Below are 22,167 nucleotides of genomic sequence, written 5' to 3' on the forward strand. Positions count from 1 at the left end.
ACCGCAAGCTGCTGGCCTGCTCGTCGCCGCAGCCGCGGTCGTTCGAGGCGAGGCGTCTGACGGAGGACGCGCCCGACGTCTTCCTGAACCCACCTTACGCCGTGCTGCACCGCTGCGACAACGGGGCCGGTTGCTGCCTCGGAGGGCTCTCCTGCGAACCCGTGGACCAGCACGAGGTGCAGCTCGTCTTCATGGCCACCAAGGTCGTCGGCGGCGATCCCGGCGAGGAGGACTACCGCGTCGTCACTGCTGCCAACCACACGGCGTGCGGCTGCGTCGATATGACCGAGAGGAGGGAGCGGTAGATTTCGCTGCGTCACGATCACTTATCCTCGGCTGACGATCTCTGTTGCGTCGCCCACTGTTTGTACCTGCGCAGACCACAGCTGCATTATTGCGGACTTCGTGCAGCTGTTTTTGGAAAAAGTGGAAACGTCGTCTGAAGAAGAAGGTACCACCACTAGAAGATTATCTCAGAATTGTTGGCCAACGCTTACATATTCCGCCACAAAGTCATCTTGGGGGAATCTCACCAATGCACTGTGACTTCATTACTGACTACTATTGAGTACTTTCTAGTCGTTGTGCTTTTATTTATTATAAATTACGTACCTATTGTTTACATCACATACACCAAATATTTAACGAAAGTTTCAATTTGCTAATGAGATCACGAAAAAAAAATTTTTATCTTCTGTAGGCTACTTGTTCTGGAAGTGTTTCTCCACAGTCGGGTAAAGACTGAAGAGCTAAAGACTGATAAACATTATTTTCAGATATTCATTTTCATCACAATCAGTTAATTTATTTTCATTACAGCCATTGTCATTATTTATTTAATTGCAATTATCTTGAAAAAGATTGTTTGTTAACTATTTTTAGTGTGAATTTTTTTACTTTTTTGCAGATTTGAAAAAAATAAACTATTTTAAAATCATAATGTTATTTCTCTCATGTTTTTAAAAACTTCAGCAATTGACCTCACATTCCACTAGGCTCTGTGGGGCGTATAATGTATCACAATACTGAAATCATCTTAAATGTTTTAGGTGGCAAATATTTTCTGATTCGAAGATGATATAAATCTTATACATATGGCATGCAACAAGGATACAAATATAACTGTGTTTTTATGTCAATAAGACAGCTGTGCTGGAAGTGACGTTAGACAGTGTGGCTGCGCTGGGCTCGAGAGATAGGCGTAACAACATTCTACAATGAACCAGTTTTATATCAAATGTCTCAAAAACCCAAACATAAAGTGAGTATCCAACCAAGATCTGACCCACAGAATTACAATTTTGCAATAAGCATATACAATGACCCCCAAAACGTAGAATCATTTAAAACAATACAAATAGCATTCCTTAGGAATTTTATAATGTCACTTAACGACCCCAAAAATCACGGATGTGTTGGGCAGTGTCTCTAATAAGTTTGTCGATCGCTTCACATCGCTCTTCTCAGTTCTGAACACACAGTGAGCACATAAAAATGTCTACAATAGTAGTGTCTCCCACTAAATATGGGTGACTGATGAGAAGCTTCGCCTGATATCATGCAACCCCACAGAAGATAACTTTCATGCGTTTTCTGCTTCATGACAATACTAGGCCGCACACTGCAGAGACAATGGGGAAGTCGTCCCTGCAGTGTTTTCGATGGAAAGTGTTTGATCACCAACCGTACAGCACAGACTTGGCTCCATACGATGTTCACCTCTTCTCACATGAACCGGTGGCTATGAAGACATTTGGCACACTCGACGAACTACAGACCAGCGTAGAGAACTGGCGGGAAGTCAGGTGATGGTCTTCTATGACGAGGGTATTGGAAAGTTGGTACAACGCTATGACAAAGGTCTATGTCGAAGCTGCCACTGTATTGAGAAGTAGTTCTAAGGTGTAGCTAAGTGTTACCAAAAAACGTTTTTTATTTTCGCTGTGGTTACCATTTCGCGACCGATCGGGCATTACTTTCTGAATAGTCCGCTTATCATTACTTAAGAAGTTGTGGAACCTTTCAAAATGTATTAAGTAAGATTAAGGCAAGAACCAAATTAAAGAAATAGCCTGATGCCCATACTCCCGTAAATCAATAACAGTATATAACGCTCTCACACAGATTAAATATCAAGTTAACGATTACACCAATAACAGAAAAACAATCCCCACGAAAAGTGTGACAGAATCTCAGTTTAAAAAAGAGGCCCAGCAAAATATAGAGTGATCAAAATAAATCTTAGAAAAAACTGACACTGCTGGCTGTTCTTGAACTAGGTCACAATGACGGCCATCAAAGATAACACTAGTCTCTTAATATTAACTAATGATAAGACCGCGAATTTTTAGTTCATAAAAAGTAAATTTTAGGTCCCTAAAATAGGCTCTTTCAGTACCTCATTTAGGCTATATAAAACCTAACAGATGCCCTAAAAGGTATTATGCAGAATACTTGAACATAATGTAAAACACGCAGTATTGACTTATGAGCATATTATTATTCATTAAAAATAAGAAAAATGAGAATAGGCACAGCTAAGAATATACTGTTTTAATGTTCAAACTGATCCAAAACCCTATTGGTTTTTCCGAGATAAAAATACAGCTTAAAATGCATACATTGCCAAACCTTCTTTTTATATCTGCCAATATCATTACAGCTACCATTATTATCGTTACTATTATCATTATTATTACTGTTAGTGGCAGTATCAGTAATAGAAATACTGCCAGTTCATACTCATTTTTATTTACTCACATTCTCACTACAGGCACCCATGTTGTTTTAATACTATCTGTCATTTTAAAATCGTTATTTCTTAGGTAACTGTGACATAAGAAGGTACTGCATTTGAGAAATTCTGGTCCAATGTTTCACAGATAAGATTAAATAAATAAATACATAAAATATGTTGAAATACGTGTTATACATAATTTAATAAATGCTGAATAAAGCAGTGGTTTCGAACATTTAGACCATAGTTAGCTTCCCAGGAACTAACTAAAGCTGTTCCTACGTCTCCAATAGCAAAACTATGGCGTTTGTCAGCTAGTATTAATTTATATGCCGAAAAAGAACGCTCTGAATCAACAGATGCGACTTGGGCGTACTTCATTTTCGGCAAATGTTGGATAGGAATGCTGCAATCAAGGGAGTGGATTTTCCATTAACTATAAATGGTTGTCCGTAGGTTGTTGCATCCGTGGTCTAGGGGTAGAGTCTCCTTGGTCCGGAGCTCGAAACCCGCCAACGCTTAAATTTTGATTAGTCAGCATTAGCGGACGAAGACTTCCGGCATAGGAAGTTACCCTCATTCTGTCAACGACCTTGTCAAAGAGGGCGGAAGCGTGGACAGGGCACACTCTTGTCCTTGGGGCGGGAAACCGTTCCTAAAGACGGAAAAATAAGCAATGACCAGCGGCATGAGGATGCAGAATGGAAACCACTGCATTAAAGGTACATAATATGTATCCACAGGACATGTGGCTTGTAACTGATCACGTGTCATGACGACGTCTCCATTAGTGAAAGATTCCGAAGTAGTCCTCCATTCGGATATCCGGGATGGGACTCTTAAGGGGGAGGTGATCATGAGAAAAGGACTGAATTGCCAACGAAGGAATAACGCTCTACGAGTCGGGACGTGAAATATCGAAGCATGAAGGTGGTAGGTAAGCTAGAAAATCTAAAAAGGGAAATAGTATGGGTCAGTGAACTGAAATGGAAAGAAGATAAGGATTTCTGGTCAGATGAGTATAGGGTAATATCAACAGCAGCAGAAAATTGTATAACGGAAGAAGGATTCGTTATGAATAGGAAGGTAGGGCAGAGAGTATGTGACTATGTACAGTTCAGTGATAAGTTTGTTCTTATCAGAATCGATAGCAAAGCGTCACCGACAATGATAGTTCAGGAGTACACGCCGACGTCCCAAGCTGAAGAGGAGGAGACAAAGACAGTATACGAGGATACTGAAAGGGTAATACAGTACATAAAGGGAGATGAAAATCTAATTGTCATGGCGGAAAGGAATGCAGTTGTAGGGGATACGGGTAGATTTCAGTAAGATTACATCATGATCAGGCAGAGATTCCGAAATCAGAATCTGGATTGTAAGACATTCCCAGGAGCAGATACAGACTCTGATCACAATGTAGTAGTGATGAAGAGTAGGCTGAAGATTAAGAGATCATTCAGGAAGAATAAATGCACAAAGAAATGTGATACGGAAGTACTAAAGAATGACGAGATACGGTTGAAAGTCTCTAAGACTATAGATACAACGATAAAGAATAGCTCAGTACGCAGTTCAGTTGAAGAGGAATGGACATCTCTAAACAGGGCAATCACAGAAGTTGAAAAGAAAAACGTAGGTACAAAGAAGGTAACTGTGAAGAAACCATAGGTAACAGAAAAATTTTCATTTTATCGATGAAAGAACGAAGTACAATAATGTTCAGGGAAATTCAGGAATACAGAAATACAAGTCATTGAGGAATAAAATAAACAGGAAGTACAGGGAAGCTAAGACGAAATGGCTGCAAGAAAAATGTGAAGTAATCGAAAAAGAAATTATTGTCGGAAGGACTGACTTAGCAAATAGGAAAGTCAAAACAACCTTCGGTGAAATTAAAAGCAATGGTAATAACATTAAGAGTGCAATGGGAATTCCTCTCTTAAGTGCAGAGGATGATGATGTTTGGTCTGCGGGGCGCTCAACTGCGCGGTCATCAGCGCCCGTACAGAGTCCCAATTTTTACGCAGTCCATTTTCTTTTTACAATCCAATCTAGACACTCTCACAAATGATAATGATGATGAAATGATGAGGGCAACACAAACACCCAGTCCCCAGGCAGAGAAAATCCCTAACCCGGGCGGGAATCGAACCAGGACCCCGTGATCCAGAGGCACCAACACTAGCCCCTAGGCCACGAGCTGCGGACAAAATCCAGAGGAGACAGCGGATAGATGGAAAGAGTACATTGAAGGCCTCTGTGAGGGGAAAGATTTGCCTAACGTGATAGAAGAAAACGCAGGAGTCGATTCAGAAGAAATGGGGGATCTAGTATTAGAATCAGAATTTAAGAGAGTTTTGGAGGACTTAAGATCATATAAGGAATAAGGGGTAGATAAAAATTCCCATCAGAATTTCTGAAATCATTCGGGGAAGCGGCAACAAAAAGGCTATTCACGTTGGTATGCAGAATGTGCTGAGTCTGGCGACATACCATGTGACTTCCGGAAAAATATCATCCACACAATTCCGAAGACTGCAAGAGCTGACAATTGATAGAAGTATCCCACAATCAGCTTAACACCTCATGCATCCAAGTTGCTGACAAGAATAATATACAGAAGAATGGAAAAGGAAATTGAGTATTTGTTAGACAACGACCAATTTCACTCTAGGAAAGTTAAAAACATCAGACAGATATTTCTGACGATGCGGTTGATAATGCAATGACGACTAAAGAAAAATCGAAACACGTTCATAGGATTCTTCGACCTGGAAAAAGCGTTCGACAACGTAAAATGGAGCGAGATGTTCGAAATTCTGAGGAAAATAGGGGTAAGCTATAGGGAGAGACGGGTAATATACAATATTTACAAGAGCCAGGAGGGAATGATAAGAATGAAGACCAAGATTGAAGTGCTCGGATTAAAAAGGTCGTAAAACAGGAATGTGGTCTTACAACCTTACTGTCCAATCTCCGCATTGAAGACGCAATGATGGAAATAAAAGAAAGGTTCGGAAATGGTATTACAATTCAAGGCGAAAGGACATCAATGATACGATTCGCTGATGACATTGGTATCCTGAGTGAAAGTGAAGAAGAATTACACGATCTGTTGAATGGAATGGACAGTCTAATGAGTACAGAATATGGATTGAGAGTAAATCGAAGTAAGACGAAGTAACTAAGAAGTAGCAGTACTAAGAACATGGAGAAACTTAAAGTAGATGAAGTTAAGGCAGCAAAATAACCAATGATGGACGGGGCAAGGAGGACATCAAAAGCAGACTGGCACTGGCAAAAAGGGCTTTCCTGACCAAGAGAAGTCTACTAGCATTAAACACAGGCCTTAATCTGAGAAAGAAATTTGTGAGAATGTACGTTTGGAGGACAGCTTTGCATGGTAGTGAAAGACGGACTGTGGAAAAACCGGAACAGAAGAGAATCAATGCATTTGATATGTGGTCCTACAGACGAATGTTGAAAACTAGGTGAACTGGTAAGGTAAGCAATGAGTAGTTTATGCGTAGAATCGGAGAGGAAAGGAATATGTGGAAAGACTGACAACAAGAAGGGACAGGATGATAGAACATCTGTTAAGACAGCATGAATTACTTCCGTGGTGCTAGAGGGAGCTTTGTGTTCTTTCCATTTCAGTTCAGTGACCTCTACTATATCTGGATTGAGCCTTTTCATTTCCGTTTTCAGATTTTCTAGCTTCCCTACCACCTTCAAGCTTCTAATGTTTCACGTCCAGACTCGTAGAGCGTCATCCTTTCGTTGGTAATTCAATCTTTTTCTCAAGGTCGCCTCCCCTTGATAGACCCATGCCGGAGACCCGAATGGAAGACCATTCCGGAATCTTTCAGTAATGGAGAGATCGTCGTGTCATTTGCTCAGAAATTTAAAATTCCGTTCTTCACGAAACATAAAAACGTAGTCTTCCTATGACAACAATGAGTTAGTCAACTCAGCCTAATTTCCTGGCTGTAATGATTTTAGGAGATGCGAAACCAAATAATAATAATCCTGGGTAAGCAAGTGGTGGATTTCGACTGTTCATTGGCGGGGTAGTGGGAAAATGCCGGCAGTCTACAAAGGAGCTACACTACCGGCCATTAAAATTGCTACACCAAGAAGAAATGCAGATGATAAACGGGTATTCATTGGACAACCACCTCTGGCCGTAATAACGGCCTTGATACGCCTGGGCATTGAGTCGAACAGAGCTTGGATGGCGTGTACAGGTACAGCTGCCCATGCAGCTTCAACACGATACCACAGTGATTGGCGTATTGTGACGAGCCAGTTGCTCGGCCACCATTGACCAGACGTTTTCAATTGGTGAGAGATCTGGAGAATGTGCTGGGCAGGGCAGCACTCGAACATTTTCTGTATCCAGAAAGGCCCGTACAGGACCTGCAGCATGCGGTCGTGCATTATCCTGCTGAAATGTAGGGTTTTGCAGGGATCGAATGAAGGGTAGAGCCACGGGTCGTAACACATCTGAAATGTAACGTCCACTGATCAAAGTGCAGTCAGTGCGAACAAGAGGTGACCGAGACGTGTAACCAACGGCACCCCATACCATCACACCGGGTGATACGCCAGTATGGCGATGACGAATACGCGCTTCCAATGTGCGTTCACCGCGATGTCGCCAAACACGTATGCGACCATCTTGATGCTGTAAACAGAACCTGGATTAATCCGAAAAAAATGACGTTTTGCCATTCCTGGACCCAGGTTCGTCGTTGAGTACACCATCGCAGGCGCTCCTGTCTGTGATGCAGCGTCAAGGGTAATCGCAGCCATGGTCTCCGAGCTGATAGTCCATGCTGCTGCAAACGTCGTCGATCTGTTCGTGCAGATGGTTGTTGTCATGCGAACGTCCCCATGTGTTGACTCAGGGATCGAGACGTGGCTGCACGATCCGTTACAGTCATGCGGATAAGATGCCTGTCATTTCGACTGCTAGTGATACGAGGCCGTTGGGATCTAGCACTGCGTTCCGTATTACCCTCCTAAACCCAGCGATTCCATATTCTGCTAAGAGTCATTGGATCTCGACCAACGCGAACACCAGTGTCGCGATACGATAAACCGCAATCGCGATAGGCTACAATCTGGCCTTTATCAAAGTTGGAGACGTGATGGTAGGCATTTCTCCTCCTTACACGAGGCATCACAACAACGTTTCACCAAGCAACGCCGGTCAACTGCTGTTTGTGTATGAGAAATCGGTTGGAAACTTCGCTCATGTCAACACGTTGTAGCTGTCGCCACCGGCGCCAACCTTGTGTGAATGCTCTGAAAAGCTAATCATTTGCATATCACAGCATCTTCTTAGTGTCGGTTAAATTTCGCGCCTGTGGCACGTCATCTTCCTAGTGTAGCCTATTTTAATGGCCAGTAGTGTACAATATCACTCAAGTGTGTACCAAATAGAACTAACATGGAAAAAAGGCGACATATATGGAAAAAGGCAGCATAAATACACTCCTGGAAATGGAAAAAAGAACACATTGACACCGGTGTGTCAGACCCACCATACTTGCTCCGGACACTGCGAGAGGGCTGTACAAGCAATGATCACACGCACGGCACAGCGGACACACCAGGAACCGCGGTGTTGGCCGTCGAATGGCGCTAGCTGCGCAGCATTTGTGCACCGCCGCCGTCAGTGTCAGCCAGTTTGCCGTGGCATACGGAGCTCCATCGCAGTCTTTAACACTGGTAGCATGCCGCGACAGCGTGGACGTGAACCGTATGTGCAGTTGACGGACTTTGAGCGAGGGCGTATAGTGGGCATGCGGGAGGCCGGGTGGACGTACCGCCGAATTGCTCAACACGTGGGGCGTGAGGTCTCCACAGTACATCGATGTTGTCGCCAGTGGTCGGCGGAAGGTGCACGTGCCCGTCGACCTGGGACCGGACCGCAGCGACGCACGGATGCACGCCAAGACCGTAGGATCCTACGCAGTGCCGTAGGGGACCGCACCGCCACTTCCCAGCAAATTAGGGACACTGTTGCTCCTGGGGTATCGGCGAGGACCATTCGCAACCGTCTCCATGAAGCTGGGCTACGGTCCCGCACACCGTTAGGCCGTCTTCCGCTCACGCCCCAACATCGTGCAGCCCGCCTCCAGTGGTGTCGCGACAGGCGTGAATGGAGGGACGAATGGAGACGTGTCGTCTTCAGCGATGAGAGTCGCTTCTGCCTTGGTGCCAACGATGGTCGTATGCGTGTTTGGCGCCGTGCAGGTGAGCGCCACAATCAGGACTACATACGACCGAGGCACACAGGGCCAACACCCGGCATCATGGTGTGGGGAGCGATCTCCTACACTGGCCGTACACCACTGGTGATCGTCGAGGGGACACTGAATAGTGCACGGTACATCCAAACCGTCATCGAACCCATCGTTCTACCATTCCTAGACCGGCAAGGTAACTTGCTGTTCCAACAGGACAATGCACGTCCGCATGTATCCCGTGCCACCCAACGTGCTGTAGAAGGTGTAAGTCAACTACCCTGGCCAGCAAGATCTCCGGATCTGTCCCCCATTGAGCATGTTTGGGACTGGATGAAGCGTCGTCTCACGCGGTCTGCACGTCCAGCACGAACGCTGGTCCAACTGAGGCGCCAGGTGGAAATGGCATGGCAAGCCGTTCCACAGGACTACATCCAGCATCTCTACGATCGTCTCCATGGGAGAATAGCAGCCTGCATTGCTGCGAAAGGTAGATATACACTGTACTAGTGCCGACATTGTGCATGCTCTGTTGTCTGTGTCTATGTGCCTGTGGTTCTGTCAGTGTGATCATGTGATGTATCTGACCCCAGGAATGTGTCAATAAAGTTTCCCCTTCCTGGGACAATGAATTCACGGTGTTCTTATTTCAATTTCCAGGAGTGTAGTAACATCTTTCGATATCCTCTGACAAAAAGGTTTTCGGTTGCGCAGCCACGTAAACTTACCGCTTCCTTCACCTGTTGATCGAAGTAGAATCGACTGCCTCTTAAAGTGTCTTTAACGGGATCAAATCTGCATATGGTTTTCCACATCATCAACAGTCACTCGTCTTTTATGTACAATCAAAGCATGGTTGTCTTCAATATTGCAACAACCTTTAATTTCGGTCGACCACTTTCAAACTTTTCATTCCACTGGTAAGCATTTTACTGTGACAAAACATTGTCCCCCTATTATGATGAAAGTTCTCTACGAATTTTCACTCCTCGTACACTACAGGCCACGAAAAACGCGTTACTCTATGCGTGGTTTCCCAGTCTTTATTAAGCCAGTATTCGAGAATGAGAGCACTTAGCAACTTGCAATAAAATTTACACTTAATTTCTAATATTTACGAAACTTTTACTCGCCGACAACTCCTGCAAAATGATAAAAGAAAAAATGCTTTTTGGTTACTACTTTTCTGCTGTTCATGCAGTAAAACTACCGTATGAAGCGTTACGTTATAACTTATACTTATTTACTACTTTATGTATTTGTGACACATTTTACAGACAGTATGCACACGTACTATTGAATGTAAGGGCAAAATTATATCATTGTACGACACAAAACTGCCGCATCATGTATGACATTTAAATTTAATACTTCTTTAATACCAACTTTACTCGCAACAGAGCTCGCTGAGGTATGGCGTTGAATGTACCAACAATACCTTAGGGGTTCCAAAGCAACTCAAATCGCTTGATATGGGCAAGTCTTCAGGTCCAAATTGTATACCGATTAGGTTCCTTTCAGATTACGCTGATACAATAGCTCCCTACTTAGCAATCATATACAACCGCTCGCTCACCAATAGATCTGTACCTACAGATTGGAAAATTGCGCAGGTGTTTAAGAAGGGTAGTAGGAGTAATCCATCGAACTACAGACCTATATCATTGACGTCGGTTTGCAGTAGGGTTTTGGAGCATATACTGTGTTCAAACATTATGAATCACCTCGAAGGGAACGATCTATTGATACGTAACCAGCATGGTTTCAGAAAGCATCGTTCTTGTGCAACGCAGCTAGCTCTTTATTCGCACGGAGTAATGGCCGCTATCGACAGGGGATGTCAAGTTGATTCCGTATTTCTAGATTTCCGGAAAGCTTTTGACACCGTTCCTCACAAGCGACTTCTAATCAAGCTGCGGGCCTATGGGGTATCGTCTCAATTGTGCGACTGGATTCGTGATTTCCTGTCAGACAGGTCGCAGCTCGTAGTAATAGACGGCAAATCATCGAGTAAAACTGAAGTGATATCAGGTGTTCCCCAGGGAAGCGTGCTGGGACCTCTGCTGTTCCTAATCTTTATAAATGACCTGGGTGACAATCTGAGCAGTTCTCTTAGGTTGTTCGCAGATGATGCTGTAATTTACCGTCTAGTACGGTCATCCGAAGACCAGTATCAGTTGCAAAGCGATTTAGGAAAGATTGCTGTATGGTGTGGCAGGTGGCAGTTGACGCTAAATAACGAAAAGTGTGAGGTGATCCACATGAGTTCCAAAAGAAATCCATTGGAATTCGATTACTCGATAAATAGTACAATTCTCAAGGCTGTCAATTCAACTAAGTACCTGGGTGTTCAAATTACGAACAATTTCAGTTGGAAAGACCACATAGATAATATTGTGGGGAAGGCGAGCCAAAGGTTGCGTTTCATTGGCAGGACACTTAGAAGATGCAACAAGTCCACTAAAGAGACAGCTTACACTACACTCGTTCGTCCTCTGTTAGAATATTGCTGCGCGGTGTGGGATCCTTACCAGGTGGGATTGACGGAGGACATCGAAAGGGTGCAAAAAAGGGCAGCTCGTTTTGTATTATCACGTAATAGGGGAGAGAGTGTGGCAGATATGATACGCGAGTTGGCATGGAAGTCATTAAAGCAAAGACGTTTTTCGTCGCGGCGAGATCTATTTACGTAATTTCAGTCACCAACTTTCTCTTCCGAATGCGAAAATATTTTGTTGAGCCCAACCTACATAGGTAGAAATGATCATCAAAATAAAATAAGAGAAATCAGAGCTCGAACAGAAAGGTTTAGGTGTTCGTTTTTCCAGGGCGCTGTTCGGGAGTGGAATGGTAGAGAGATAGTATGATTGTGGTTCGATGAACCCTCTTCCAGGTACTTAAATGTGAATTGCGGAGTAATCATGTAGATGTAGATGTAGATGTAGAAAATTGTATCATTTTACGACAAAGAGTTAAGGAGAAATGACGTCATGAACATTAAACACGAGGCCTGACGCTGCATGGTACGGGCGTGGACGCACGGCTGTAAGTAAATGCCTGGACGACGCCGGGTTCCTCCGCTACTTCACGAATAAAAAAAAATGCGCTGCGGATGTTAGAGATATTTTATTGTCTTGTTAACCTGCTCTGAGTTCACAAGACCATCAACAGGCGATAACTGATGACGGCCTTCTAAGCTGAAAACATGTTTAGAACTTGGCATTCAGAAACAACACATGTAAGTTTTAATCAACATGGTAAGGAGGGAACAGCGAGATGTTCTTGATGATCGATTAGTAAAAACAGTAAAGCTCGCAGAATATCTCCTTTATAAAAAAATAATAGATTTCAATACATGAGTTGTTCTGCGATCTTGACTAATGTTACGATGGATGTATGAAAACTTTTGTCTTATGGGAAGAAATGCGGAAAGGTGAAAGAGTAGCGGCAGGATGCCTCAAAGTAAGGCGATGGCGCAATTAACATTACGTCCATCTAGTAAGAGCCTCACCTGCTACTCTAAGTCCTTCATAAGACTTGTATCTACACAGGCATGGCAATGCCTCTAAGCCAACCCGTCGGCACAAATGTCACTTTTGTATCTGAAGGGAAACCGGGAAGGTGAAACGAGGAAGAGGGAAAACTCGACGTGCGGGTCAGCATCGGGAGTTGCGGGTGCCATCGTAGGCGAAAGTAAGGTGTGCACGCTGCCGCGATTGGAAGCCCCCTACAGGGAAAACACAGCGAGCGGTCCCGCTTCTTGGCTGGCGCGAAGCCAGCAGCGTAACGGATCCAACAGGTCGCGGATGCATCTGATTTGAATGACGAGTCAGTTGCTCCCGACCCACATCCACCATAAACAACTGCCGGCCTTCGTGACCCGACCCTACAAGCGCCAAATACCCCTGCCACAGGCCAAAAGATCAGGCCCAAACAATAGCCCAACGAGGAAAACGCCCCTCGGCATGTTAGAAAGCCAGAAGGCCCTGCGGCTGGCGCCCATGCGAACTGTCCGAGGAGCTGCACTCGTTAGCTGGTGTCGCCCTGTGCATCATCAGAAAGCAAGATGGCTCTGAGCACTATGGGACTAACATCTGTGGTCATCAGTCCCCTAGTACTTAGAACTACTTAAACCTAACTAACCTAAGGACGTCACACACATCCATGCCCGAGGCAGGATTCGAACCTGCGACCGTAGCAGTCCCGCGGTTCCGGACTGAGCGCCTGAACCGCTAGACCACCGCGGCCGGCAGAAAGCAAGACACTGGATCGTCGCAGGAGGCAGACACGGGAGGCAGACACCGTCTTCATAATTCATTCGCACGAATTGCTCATCCTCTGAGTTAGAAGCCGGATGGAACACTGAAAGGTGTCTGTAAGTTCTAAGATATATACTGAAACTGTGTGTAACTGAATTTCTCGGTAACAATCTAAAAACTATCAGAATTGTAAATTCCGATTACAGGGTCAGATCTATAACCGACGTAGCTACCCTAGTTCTGAACATATGTATTGAAACTGATTTTTAGGAATGTGATTTTAATTAACCTCAAATGCATCTGAGTACCTGTAAATCAGATTGCATAAAAGAATGCTCCACAAGAATATTCAGAATGACTAAGTGTTACATAATTTAAATGATTACCCTGTTACAATAACACTTTGTTGAATTTACATGAAATTTCACTAAATGAAAACTGTTGCTAATATTACGTCAAAAATGTACATTTAGGCCCTGTAAGAAATTCTTACCTTGCAACGGGTAACTCGACTCTGCTCTGGCCGCATGGACAAACTGATGAGCTGAAATAAGTCACTACGTGGCGGTTTGCCTTCCTACTCTTATTTCTTTGAAGTTGCAGTTTTAGAAGATAGCTTCTTCATGCTCTTTTCAAAATTATTAATTACTGTCACGCGAAAGTGCAAGGCGTAACAATACAATTTTTTTAACAGCACTGATATGCTTTGTGAAATATTTATAAATGACAAAACGAAGTACTTTGAAACTGTATTCAATCCTTTTAATCACAAAAAGGTAAACTCAAGCTAATCTAAAAATTCAGCACTTCTTTTCTCTGCGTTGTCATATACCTTAGTTTCTGTTTGTACAAGATACTTCTACTGCAAAATTTTTATTTTCCTTGATTCCTGGTGCAATACTATTAACTAATCTAAGTGGGGAAAGGCTAATTATAATACAGAACACGTTATTGGTAATTCTCCCTGATTTTCTATTCGTGGGTATTATTAGGCACAATGAAATTTTTGCGCAATAATAATTACTGAACTCGCGCTCGCAACTAACAAACTGAAAATAAATTGCATTTTTTGAAGTGCTATCTCAAATATGCAATCATCTTAAAAATCATCCTTTATCTTCAGGTTACACATCATGCAACATCTCAAATAGAAATATATGTGCAGCACCTCTGCTGCCCAAGCTGCTCATTCCGCCATGATATCACACGCTCTCTCCATGGCTCAACAACAACAACTGCCCAAATCTACGACTCAACTCTAAAACTGCCTACTTCCTTGGCCACGCTCCACACAATAACGCAACTTCTGAAAACCTGAAAACCAGAGGGTGTGTATCGCTCTTCTGTTCAGCATGGAAAGATGTTTAAGGGGGCAACGTTATGTACTACTTGTACACAACAGTAATGAAGGGTAGGCTACAGAATGGTGCAGCAGCTGTTATTGTGGGGAAGCTGGACAGGAGCAGAAATGGTTAGCGAACATGTAAATACAGTTAACAGAAATTTTGTGAAGGAACTTTACAAGAACAACGGGAATAAAATCCAGCTATTACAAAAATCAAAAGAGTGTCGCACAGTGTGAGGCTGCCGCTACTAATGAACAAGTTAACTGTCGAAGGCTGACTAAGACTGATGACCGTTGAATACTGCGACTGAGACTAGGCTGTGTAATTGCCACCGGCCATCCCGTATGGAGGCAGCAGAGGGCGCTCGCGGTCTGAGGAACTGATGGCGTGGATCAATAGGTATGCATCACTGGATCCACTAAGTCCTCAAGAGTCTGTTATCGGCGTCTGATAACAAAGACAACATTCCAAATAAACTGACAATCTTCTTTGTATTTGCATTTAAAATCCACCAATGGTAATATACAAATTTTCACTTAAAATATAAATTTTTCAACGAGCAGTAGTCAGATCCTGGACACCGCTGCAAGTGCAAAAATCTGCAAACTACCGCGACACGAGCTGCGCATCGTTACCGAATACGAGAGTCCGTGGGGAGCTATCGATAGCAAAACTGAGTGACAACGCGCGAGAAGTTGCTGTCGAGGTCATGAAGGGGAGTTTAGGTACATAACAGGAATTGGAAAACGCATCCCACACCAAATCTACATGATTCCCAGAAAACAGCCTCGACGTGGACTCTGCTTTGGGACTGACCCAGTGACACGGTCTGGCACTGTGCACTGGTCCCGCAAGTCTGCACCGGATGTTAGACGTCGCCACCGATCTCCGGCTAGCAGACATGGCGTCGTGCCAAAGCCTCCGTACGGGACATACTCCAGTGCGATACATGCAATAGCTGGACAATGCGAGGGCGCAACGTTTGAGAGACTACTACTCTACTCAACAGCTTTTCTTCGCTGTGTCTCGTGTGGGGACCCCCTGGACAACACTGAGCCGCTCTCGTAGTAGAAAAAACACACACCACGCTGAATCCACTTCCAACGGAGATTTCGTTGACGCTAACTAAAAATATGTCCCGAACCCGGATTTTCCTCTCTACCCGAGTGGTCGCCATAGCTGCATCAGCCACCTGAGCACACTTGACTTCCGACCCAAATTCCTCACCCGTTAAAAACTAATGACGTAGCGCCACCTGCCAACGAAATCGAAATCCTTGCTCGCATTGCCCGATTGCCGTAAGAGATCATGCACGGCGTGGAAACTCACAATGAAAGAAGGAATCATTGCTCGTGTCAGTATGTGTTCTCTTGGACATGTCTGACAAAATATGTATCCAAAACAGTTTCCACAATGAAACGTTGTCTCGAAATCTGGCAGCAAATCCAAAGAGATCCTGGTCGTATGTGAAGTATATTAGCGGCAAGAAACAATCAATGCCTTCTCTGCGCGATAGCAATGGAGATACTATCGAAGACAGTGCTGCCAAAGCAGAGTTACTGAAAACAACCTTCCGAAATGCCTTCACAAAAGAAGACGAAGTAAATATTCCAGAATTCGAATCAAGAACAGCTGCCAACATGAGTAACGTAGAAATAAATATCCTCGGAATAGTGAAGCAACTTAAATCACTTAATAAATCAAGTCTTCTGGTCCAGACTGTATACCAATCAGGTTTATTTCGGAGTATGCTGACGCATTAGCTCTATACTTAGCAAACATATACAACCGTTCGCTCGACGAAAGATCCGTACCCAAAGACTGGAAGTTGCACACGCCACACCAATATTCAAGAAAGGTAGTATGTGTAATACACTAAATTAAAGACCCATGTCGTTAACGTCGATATGTAGCAGGATTTTGGAACATATATTGTGTTCGAACATTATGAATTACCTCGAAGAAAACTGTCTATTGACACATAGTCAATATGGGTTTAGGAAACATCTTTCCTGTGAATCACAATTAGCTCTTTATTCACATGAAGTGTTGAGTGCTATTGACAAGGGATTTCAGACCGATTCCGTATTTCTGGGTTTCCGGAAGGCTTTTGACACTGCACCACACAAGCGGCTCGTATTGAAATTGCATGCTTATGGAATATCGTCTCAGTTATGTGACTGGATTTGTGGTTTCGTATCAGAGAGGTCACATTTCGTGGTAGTTGACGGAAAGTCATCGTGTAAAACAGAAGTGATTTCTGGCGTTCCCCAAGGTAGTTTTATAGGCGCTTTGCTGTTCCTTATCCTAACAAACGATTTGGGAGACAATCTGAGCAGCCGTCTTCGGTTGTTTGCAGATGACGCTGTCGTTTATCGACTAATGAAGTCATCAGAAGATCAAAACAAACTGCAAAACGATTTAGAAAAGATATCTGAATAGTGCGAAAAGTGGCAGATGACCCTGAATAACGAAAAGTGTGAGGTCATCCACATGATTGCTAAAAGGAACTCATTAAACTTCGGTTACACGATAAATCAGTCTAATGTAAAAGCCGTAAATTCAACTAAATACCTAGCTATTACAATTACGAACAACTTAAATTGGAAGGAACACATAGAACATGTTGTGGGGAAAGCTAACCAAAGACTGCATTTTATTGGCAGGACACTTAGAAAATGCAACAGACCTACTAAGGAGACTGCCTACACTACACTTGTCCGTCCTCTTTTAGAATACTGCTGCGCGGTATGGGATTATTACCACACAGGACTGACGGAGTATATCGAAAAAGTTCAAGGAAAGGCAGCACGTTTTGTATTATCGCGAAATATGGGAGAGTGTCACAGAAATGATGCAGGATTTGGGCTGGAAATCGTTAAAAGAAAGGCGCTTTTCGTTGCGACGGAATCTTCTCAAGAAATCCCAATCACCAAGTTTCTCCCCCGAAGGCGAAAGTATTTTGTTGACATCGACCTACATAGAGAGGAACGATCACCACGATAAAATAAGGGAAATAACAGCTCGTACCCAAAGATATAGGTGTTCATTCTTTCCGCACGCTATACGAAATTGGAATAACAGAGAATTGTGAAGGTGGTTCGATGAACCCTCTGCCAGGCACTTAAATGTGATTTGCAGTGTATCCATGTAGATGTAGATGTAGATGAAGCTGTAGATGTAGATGTAGATCACCGATTTACTACCGATAGCAGTGTCACCTGGCGAGGAGTGACTGCTAGTCAAACACATGCACGGTGCTTGTAGTACCTCGGGCATGGATGTGTGTGATGTCATTAGGTTAGTTAGGTGTAAGTAGTTCTAAGTTCTAGGGGACTGATGACCACTGAAGTTAAGTCCATAGTGCTCAGAGCCATTTGAACCATTTTTTGTTTGTTTGTAGTATCAGTGAGCGGTGTTTCGGATTGGCTGTGCTGGCGATAAGACTCTGCAGATTTGGCTGCGTCGAGCATGTGGAGATTCTGAGGGTCACTTCGCTACAGACTCATCCAATATTTTTGGTGTGATTCTTTCTGTGGGCAGATTGTGATGGCCCAGAGGCTCAGCACGATCGTTTCGGAACCTGCGCGACTTGTCGGGTGTTCGAGGAGTGTTGTGGTGAGTGTCTCCAACACGTGGCGAAACTAAGGTCAAACCATGTCCAGAGGTCGGGGGGTTGGGCGGCCACCCCTCGTTCCAGATATCGGACATGACAGGGTGTGTGAACTGGCATAACAGGACAGGCGGCGAACGGTGGCGGAATTAACGTCACACTTCAAACTGAGCAGAGTACGAGAGTGTCTGAACATACAGTGCTCTTAATGATGGGTCTCCGCAGTCGCCGACCCATGCGTGTGCCACTGTTAACACCACGAAATCGGCACGAGACCATCGGCAAGGACGTTGGCGCAGTGGTAGGCCGTTGCACAGTTTTCTGGATCCCGATTCCTTCTTCACCGTGCCGATGGGAGGGCGCGAATCCGTCGTCGGTCAGGGGAAGAGCTCATTGACACTTGTACGGCAGGAAGGAGACGTTGTGCGAGGCATCATGACGACCTAGAAGTATCATCCCCTGGTTGCAGACCACGTACACCCTTTCATGTTGATCATATTGCAGTGGCACTTTTCAATACAATAATGTTACCATGAGAAAAAGATTGAATAATCAACGAAAGGATAACGTTCTACAAGTTGGGGCGTGGAATGTCAGCAATTTGAACGTGGTAGGGAAACTAGAAAATCTGAAAAGGGAAATGCAAAGGCTCAATTTAGATATAGTAGGGGTCAGTGAAGTGAAGTGGAAGGAAGATAAGGATTTCTGGTCAGATGAGTATCGGGTAATATCAACAGCAGCACAAAATGGTATAACAGGTGTAGGATTCGTTATGAATAGGAAGGTAGGGCAGAGGGTGTGTTACTGTGAACAGTTCAGTGACCGGGTTGTTCTAATCAGAATCGACAGCAGACCAACACCGGCAACGATAGTTCAGGTATACATGACGACGTCGCAAGCTGAAGATGAACAGATAGAGAAAGTGTATGAGGATATTGAAAGGGTAATGCAGTATGTAAAGGGGGACGAAAATCTAATAGTCATGGGCGACTGGAATGCAGTTGTAGGGGAAGGAGTAGAAGAAAAGGTTACAGGAGAATATGGGCTTGGGACGAGGAATGAAAGAGGAGAAAGACTAATTGAGTTCTGTAACAAGTTTCAGCTAGTAATAGCGAATACCCTGTTCAAGAATCACAAGAGAAGGAGGTATACTTGGAAAAGGCCGGGAGATACAGGAAGATTTCAATTAGATTACATCATGGTCAGAGATTCCGAAATCAGATACTGGATTGTAAGGCGTACCCAGGAGCAGATATAGACTCAGATCACAATATAGTAGTGATGAAAACTAGGCTGAAGTTCAAGACATTAGTCGGGAAGAATCAATACGCAAAGAAGTGGGATACGGAAGTACTAAGGAATGACGAGATACGTTTGAAGTTCTCTAACGCTATAGATACAGCAATAAGGAATAGCTAAGTAGGCAGTGCAGTTGAAGAGGAATGGACATCTCTAAAAAGGGCCATCACAGAAGTTGGGAAGGAAAACATAGGTACAAAGAAGGTAGCTGCGAAGAAACCATGGGTAACAGAAGAAATACTTCAGTTGATTGATGAAGGAGGAAGTACAAACATGTCCCGGGAAAATCAGGAATACAGAAATACAAGTCGCTGAGGAAGGAAATAAATAGGAAGTGCAGGGAAGCTAAGACGAAATGGCTGCAGGAAAAATGTGAAGACATCGAAAAAGATATGATTGTCGGAAGGACAGACTCAGCATACAGGAAAGTCAAAACAACCTTTGGTGGTGACATTAAAAGCAACGGTGGTAACATTAAGAGTGCGACGGGAATTCCACTGTTAAATGCAGAGGAGAGAGCAGATAGGTGGAAAGAATACATTGAAAGCCTCTATGACGGTGAAGATTTGTCTGCTGTGATAGAAGAAGAAACAGGAGTCGATTTAGAAGAGATTGGGATCCAGTATTAGAAACGGAATTTTAAAGAGCTTTTGAGGACTTACGGTCAAATAAGGCAGAAGGGATAGATAACATTCCATCAGGATTTCTAAAATCATTGGGGGAAGTGGCAACAAAACGACTATTCACGTTGGTGTGTAGAATATATGAGTCTGGCGACATACCATCTGACTTTCGGAAAAGCATCATCCGCACAATTCCGAAGACGGCAAGAGCTGACAATTGCGAGAATTATCGCACAATCAGCTTAACAGCTCATGCATCGAAGCTGCTTACAAGAATAATATACAGAAGAATGGAAAAGAAAATTGAGAATGCGCTAGGTGACGATCAGTTTGGCTTTAGGAAAAGTAAAGGGACGAGAGAGGCAATTCTGACGTTACGGCTAATAATGGAAGCAAGGCTAAAGAAAATTCAAGACACTTTCATAGGATTTGTCGACCTGGAAGAAGCGTTCGACAATATAAAATGGTGCAAGCTGTTCGAGATTCTGAAAAAAGTAGGGGTAAGCTATAGGGAGAGACGGGTTATATACAACATGTACAACAACCAAGAGGGAATAATAAGAGTGGACGATCAAGAACGAAGTGCTCGTATTAAGAAGGGTGTATGACAAGGCTGTACCCTTTCGCCCCTACTCTTCAATCTGTACATCGAGGAAGCAATGATGGAAATAAAAGAATGGTTCAGGAGTGGAATTAAAATACAAGGTGAAAGGATATCAGTGATACGATTCGCTGATGACATTGCTGTCCTGAGTGAAAGTGAAGAAGAATTAAATGATCTGCTGAACGGAATGAACAGTCTAATGAGTACACAGTATGGTTTGAGAGTAAATCGGAGAAAGACGAAGGTAATGAGAAGTAGTAGAAATGAGAACAGCGAGAAACTTAACATCAGGATTGATGGTCACGAAGTCAATGAAGTTAAGGAATTCTGCTACCTAGGCAGTAAAATAACCAATGACGGACGGAGCAAGGAGAACATCAAAAGCAGACTCGCTATTGCAAAAAAGGCATTTCTGGCCAAGAGAAGTCTACTAACATCAAATACCGGCCTTAATTTGAGGAAGAAATTTCTGGGGATGTACTTCTGGAGTACAGCATTGTATGGTAGTGAAACATGGACTGTGAGAAAACCGGTACAGAAGAGAATCGAAGCATTTGAGATGTGGTGCTGTAGACGAATGTTGAAAATTAGGTGGACTGATAAGGTAAGGAATGAGGAGGTTTTACGCAGAATCGGAGAGGAAAGGAATATGTGGAAGACAATGATAAGGAGAAGGGACAGGATGATAGGACATCTGCTAGGACATGAGGGAATGACTTCCATAGTACTAGAGGGAGCTGTAGAGGGCAAAAACTGTAGAGGAAGACAGAGATTGGAATACGTCAAGCAAATAATTGAGGACGTAGGTTGCAAGTGCTACTCTGAGATGAAGAGGCTAGCACAGGAAAGGAATTCGTGGCGGGCCGCATCAAACCAGTCAGTAGACTGATGACAAAAAAAAAAAAAAAAAATGCGCCATGTCACAAAGCCAGGTGTGTGATGGAATGTTTCGAAGTGAGCAGTGCCGGCTCGCATCGATGAATTGATTACTAGGTCATGGTAGCAGTGCACGATTTTTGGTGGTTCTCCGCAAGAGGAGTTTTGACCGGCAGGAAGGAGGACAGTTAGAATTTGCAGGCAGAATTGGAAGCACCACTGTCTGGAGCCGATAATGAACGGCTTTCGCAAAGCACAAACCTCATCCCGCGAAGACAGTGTTTCGGATTGGCTGTGGTGGTGATAAGACTCTGCAGATTTGGCTGCGTCGAGTGTGTGGAGATTCTGAGGGTCACTTCGCTACAGACTCATCCAATATTTTTGGTGTGGTTCTTTTTGTGGCTTCTGCACCTTGTTTCTTAAAGTCATAGTGCTGCGACTACTTTCTCCTCTCCGGAAGGCCTGCCGTGTTTGCTGTTTGTGGGCGTTCGCTCTAAAACACTGAAGTTTAATGTAATGAAAGCAACTCTGTCTGATTACAGATGTTAATCGC

Source organism: Schistocerca serialis, chromosome 4 (assembly GCF_023864345.2).
Source record: "Schistocerca serialis cubense isolate TAMUIC-IGC-003099 chromosome 4, iqSchSeri2.2, whole genome shotgun sequence".
In the NCBI taxonomy this organism is placed as follows: Eukaryota; Metazoa; Arthropoda; class Insecta; order Orthoptera; family Acrididae; genus Schistocerca; species Schistocerca serialis.